The sequence below is a fragment of the Malania oleifera genome, chromosome 5, assembly GCF_029873635.1.
Source record: "Malania oleifera isolate guangnan ecotype guangnan chromosome 5, ASM2987363v1, whole genome shotgun sequence".
Classification (NCBI taxonomy): domain Eukaryota; kingdom Viridiplantae; phylum Streptophyta; class Magnoliopsida; order Santalales; family Ximeniaceae; genus Malania; species Malania oleifera.
Window position 1 is genome coordinate 13538802 of NC_080421.1, and position 6000 is coordinate 13544801.

Sequence of the window (6000 nt, forward strand, 5' to 3'; positions counted from 1 at the left end):
TAATAATAATAATAATAATACCACATATCTAAAAATATACATATGTATATGTATATAATAATAAAGGTATTAATTAAAGCAATAATAACATTAATAATAATAATAATAAGCGTATTTTAATAATAACAAACCTACCTTAATATTAGCATATAATTAATGATAACATGTACAATATGGAAATAATTAAAGAAATAAACTAATCCTATAATTAACATGTAAACTATACAATTTGGAAACAAATCAAGTGAAATTATGGGAACAATTCAAATTATAATCTATTATGCAAATATATATATATGGGTACAATATGGAAACATGTGATAATTAGGAAATATACCAAAATCTAAGATGGAAATACAATAATAATACGAAAATAAATATGTAATCAAATATACAATAAGAAGGGTAGGTAAAAGTAACATAAATATGCACCTAAACATATGAGGTGATCACAATAATAAGATGCAAACTATACAGTTAAATGATAATATAAATATGCCAATAAATAATTAAGGCAATGACAATAATACCTATGCATGCAAATTAAATATAAAATTAAAATATACAATCAATAATAACATAAATTTAATATATAAGGTCATAATAATAATAATCACATAAATATGCAAAAATATATATAAAATAAATATGCAACATAATAATAATAATATGCAAAATAAATACACAATGATAATATGACAACAATATTAAAGTATACAATAATAATAACAAGAAAAATATATCATGGATATTAAACATTAAAACAAACAATGTAACAGACAACAATAGTATTAATATTTTATACATATAATAAACACAGCAAAAAAAAAAAAAACACTTTAAATATTAAAACAAATTCAAACAATAAAGATCCTTCAATAATAAATAATAAATGTTTAATACCAGTAAAAAAAAAAAAAGCATCAATATTACTGAAACGATTATATAAAAAAAAAACTTATAATAATGATAATGATATAATCTACATGTGTGTGTTTGTGTATGTAAAAGTGTGTGCGTGCAGATGGGTAGGGGAGTTGCAGGGGGTTGCTGCTGCTGGCAGCGATGGAGGACGGTGGGAAGCGGCGACTACTATGATGGCGAGGAGGAGGAGGAAGCTGCTGGGTTGCTGCTCCTGCGGGGTTGTGGCCGGACTGGTGGAGTTCCATTGCGGAAGATGGTCGGAGCTGGGGATGAGGAGACGTTGGACTGGTCGGTGCTGCGAGACAACCTGAACAGAGAAAAAGAAGAAGGGAATTAAAGAATAAAGGAGGGGAGAAAGAAGATAAGAGGAGAGAAAAGAGAAAGGAGGAGAGGATAGGGTGTCGCTGGAGTAGCTGGAATAGCCTGAAACTGGAGGTTTCCCCGGTGGTTGTTTGGAGAGTCCTCCTAGTGGCTGCTGGCGATGGCGGTGGCGTGGATCAGTGGGCGACGGTGAGTTGCAGAGGCGGCCACCTGTGGTGGCTGGACGGATGGGTGGATGGCTTGGGGTTGTGTGGTCTGTGGCTGGCCGGAGGTGTTTGCTGTGGCTCATGGGCTGTGCGGAAGCTGGTGCGAAGCAGCAGGAGGCTACTTGGGGAGAACGAGAATAATAAAAAAAAGAACTGTGCGCTGCCTCCTTTTGGCTTGTGAGAATGAGCCTATAAATAGGCTCTCTCCCCCCAAAACCCTAAAAATCTTTCCTTTTTTGTTTTTTTCTTCTTTTTATAATAATAATAATAATAATAATAGTAAAATAATAATAATAATAATAATAATAATAAAGATACTAAAAATAATAATGATAACAAAATAATAATAATAATAATAATAACAAAAATAAATAATAATAATAATAATAATAATAATAATAATAATAATAATATTGGGTTTGGGTAAAAATAAGGTGTCTACACTAGGCGTAGCCTGAGGGGGCAGTAATCCAGTCCGAAAGGATTGGTTGTAAACGTTGAGGTCAGCCCTGTGCTAATTGACCTAGTTGTATTTAGGTGCCACTCCACCCATTAAGTGAGCCTATAGTGTAATCCTTATGCTTGTGAGCTAAGGCGCGGACGTAGGCGGTTTGCCGAACCTCGATAACATTTCTGGTGTCATCTCTATTTACCGCTTTATCGTGCATGTTTAATTAAATCACTTGTGTAGTTTAATTTTCGCTGGATATATATATTGATTTATTTTATATGCACTAGATTGACCTTAAGATTGTGTAATACTGCTGATAGTGGATTGACCTAAAGGATTAAATTTTAAAATATCAATTCACCCCCCCCCCCTCTTGGGATTACAAAAAAGCTAAGACTTTGTTTGATTCAGGGGCAACTCATTCTTTTATCGCCCAAGAATTTGTTAAGTTGTGTGGGTTAGAAATTCAGCAGTTAGATGTCAATTTGTCAGTAGCTACGTCGACAGGGGTTGTAGTGATATGTAAGAAGGTACTTAGGAACTGTCTAGTTTATATTCAAGGGAGGTATTTGCCAGTTAATTTGGTGGTTTTGTAGATGCATGGGTTCGAGATAATTCTAGGGATGGACTGGCTACCTGGCCACTATGCCAGTATTGACTGCCATTAGAGAGAGATAGTGTTTGGATCTCCAAGAGGGCAGAAGTACAGATTTATGGGGTCATGTGTGCGCACCTCACCACAGTTGTTATCTGCCATTCAGGCGAGGAGGTTGTTGTTAGAAGGCTGTCAGGGATATTTGACTTTTGTGAAGGAGATATTAGAAAGGGAGTTGAGGGTAGAGGATATCCTAGTAGTGAGGAATTTTCCTGATGTTTTTTTTCGAGGAGTTGCCGGGACTACCTCCTGATTAAGAGGTAGAGTTTGCTGTTGATCTATTTTCGTGGACAACTCCGATTTCAAAAGCGTCGTATAGAATGGCACCAGCAGAATTGAAAGAATTGAAGGAACAGTTGTAAGAACTGTTAGATAAGGGGTTTATTCAGCCCGGCGTGTTGCCCTGGGGAGCGTCGGTATTGTTTGTGAGAAAGAAGGATGGGTTGATGAGAATGTGCATCGACTATAGGGAAATAAATAAAGTGACTATAAAAAATAAGTATACGCTTCCCCGCATTGATGATTTGTTTGACTAGCTAAAGGGAACACAGATTTTATCGAAGATAGATCTACAGTCTGGGTATCATCAGGTAAAGGTTAGAGCAGAGGATGCTTTAAAGATAGCATTCAAGACTCTATATGGCCACTATGAATTTTTAGTTATGTCATTTGGACTAACAAATGCTCTCGCAGTATTTATGGATTTGATGAACTGGGTATTCCACCAGTATTTGGATCAGTTTTTAGTGGTGTTTATCGATGACATACTGGTGTATTCAAAAAGCTCAGAGGAGCATGAGGAACATCTGAGGATAGTGCTTTAGGTGCTGAGAGAAAGAAAACTATATGTACAATTCAAAAAGTGTGAGTTCTGGCTAGAGCAAGTTACCTTCCTTAGACACGTTATATCCAGGAGTGGTATTTCAGTAGATCCAAGAAAGATTGAGGTGGTAGTAGACTGAGTACAATCGAAGAATGTGCAGGAAATCAGAAGTTTCCTGGGATTGGTTGGGTACTACCGCAGGTTTGTTGAGGGCTTTTCTAAATTGTCAGGTCTATTGACTAGATAGACCAGAAGGGTGTGAAATTTGAGTAGACCGACGAATGTGAGCAGAGTTTCCAGGAGTTGAAAGAACGACTCATCACTGCACTAGTGTTAACGATTCCTTTAGGTGAAGAGGGTTTCGTGATTTACAGTGATGCGTCACATAAAGGGCTCGGTTGTGTTCTAATGCGGCAAAGGAGAGTGATAGCACATGCCTCTTGAAAGTTGAAAGAATATGAGAAGAATTACCCTACCCATGATCTGGAGTTAGCAGTGGTAGTTTATGCACTGAAAATTTGGAGACATTATCTCTATGGGGGTAGGTGTGAGATTTTTACTGATCATTAGAGCATAAAATACTTCTTCATGCAGAAAGAATTAAACATGAGACAGAGGAGATGGTTAGAACTGATAAAAGATTACGACTGTACCATTAGTTACCACTCAAGAAAGGCTAATGTGGTAGATGATGCTTTGAGCTGAAAATTAGTGGATCATTAATGTCTACTGTGGTGATACAACATTCGATCCAGATGGATTTAGAAAGGCTCGGTGTGGAACTCATAGAGGGCACTCATTAGGCATTTATTGCCAATTTGGTATTGCAGCTGACCCTACAAGAAAGAATTAAATCGGCTCAGAGGGGTGATGCAAAGTTAGTAGAGCTTATGGGAAAAGTACAGGATGGTCAAGAAGCCTATTTCAGCATCTCAGATGATGGAGCCTTGAGGTTCCGTACTAGAATTTATGTACCTATCGACCCTGAGATTAAGAAAGTTATTCTGAAGGAAGCACACCGATCCCTGTATACGATACATCCTAATAGCACTAAAATGTATAGGGATCTTCGAGAGTATTTTTGGTGGAGCAGTATGAAAAAAGAGATCGCCAAGTTCGTAGCGCAATGTTTGACATGCCAGCAGGTGAAAACTGAGCATTAGAGACCGACGAGACCATTACAGCCACTCTACATCCCTGAGTGGAAATGGGAACATATAGTGATGGATTTTGTTACAGGATTACCACCGGCACTACATGAACATGACGCCATTTGGGTAGTTATAGATCGACTTATGAAGACTGCCCATTTTCTGCCTATTAGAATTAACTACTTCTTAAACAGACTAGCAAAGTTGTATATACATGAGATAGCTAGAATGCATGGTGTGCCAGTGTCCATAGTTTCGAACCAAGACCCACAGTTTACATCTTAGTTTTGAAGGAGTTTGGGTAAGGCCATGGGTACTCAGTTATCGTTCAGCACAATATTTCATCCGCGGATAGATGGCTAGATGGAGAGAATGATACAAATATTAGAGGATATGCTGCAAGATTGTGTGTTGGATTTCAAAGGTAGTTGGATAAAGTTTTTTCCATTGGTTGAATTTACATATAATAACAGCTATTAGGCTAGCATTGGGATGGCACCATATGAGACATTATATGGGAGGAGGTGTCGATCCCCGTTGTATTGGGATGAGATTGGGGAAAAACAGATATTGGGGCAAGAGCTAATACAACAGACTCATGATAAAGTTAGACTCATTAGAGATAGGATTAGAACGACACAGAGTCGGCAAAAGAGTTATGCAAATACTCGTCGACGAGAGTTAGAGTTTAACGCATGGGATCATGTGTTTCTAAAGGTGGCATCGTAGAAATAAGTTATGAGATTTGGGAGGAAGGGTAAGTTGAGCCCTTGGACAATTTGAGATTCTGGAAAGAGTGAGTCCAATTGCCTACAGGTTGGTGTTATCACCGGTTTTGATTAGAATCCACGATGTATTTCATGTTTCCATGTTGAGGAAATATGTTCCAAATCCCTCCCATGTGGTTAGTTATGAAGCATTGGAGCTTAATGATACCTTATCTTATGAAGAAGTATCAGTGCAGATTTTGGATCGGAAAGAGCAAGAGCTATGCATGAAAAGCATACCACTTGTAAAAGTGTTATGGCACAGTCATAAGGTAGAGGAAGCTTCTAGGAAAGGTGAAATTAGGAATAACTTCCCAAGAGGGGGGGGGGGGTGAATTGGCTTTTAAAAATTTCTTTTTAAAGTCTTTAACTTCTTTTAATATTTAACCAATTCTTTGACTTGTTTATCTATTTTGTCAATCAAACAAGAACTTGGTTTCTTTTGAACAATCAATTAACAACACAATTAAACACAATTAAACATTCAATCTTCAACCATACTTTGAAAGTAAAACAATCAAACAATTAATCACAATTTCCAAACCAACATAACCACAATTTATTTACCAAATATAAGTTCACTGCAGCACTATTAGATTGATGAAATCATTCAAGATTTAAGACTCTTGGAATATAAAACAAATCTTTATACCATCCAATCACAATCAAAATAATATATGTAACTTTCAACTTTTGATGTTT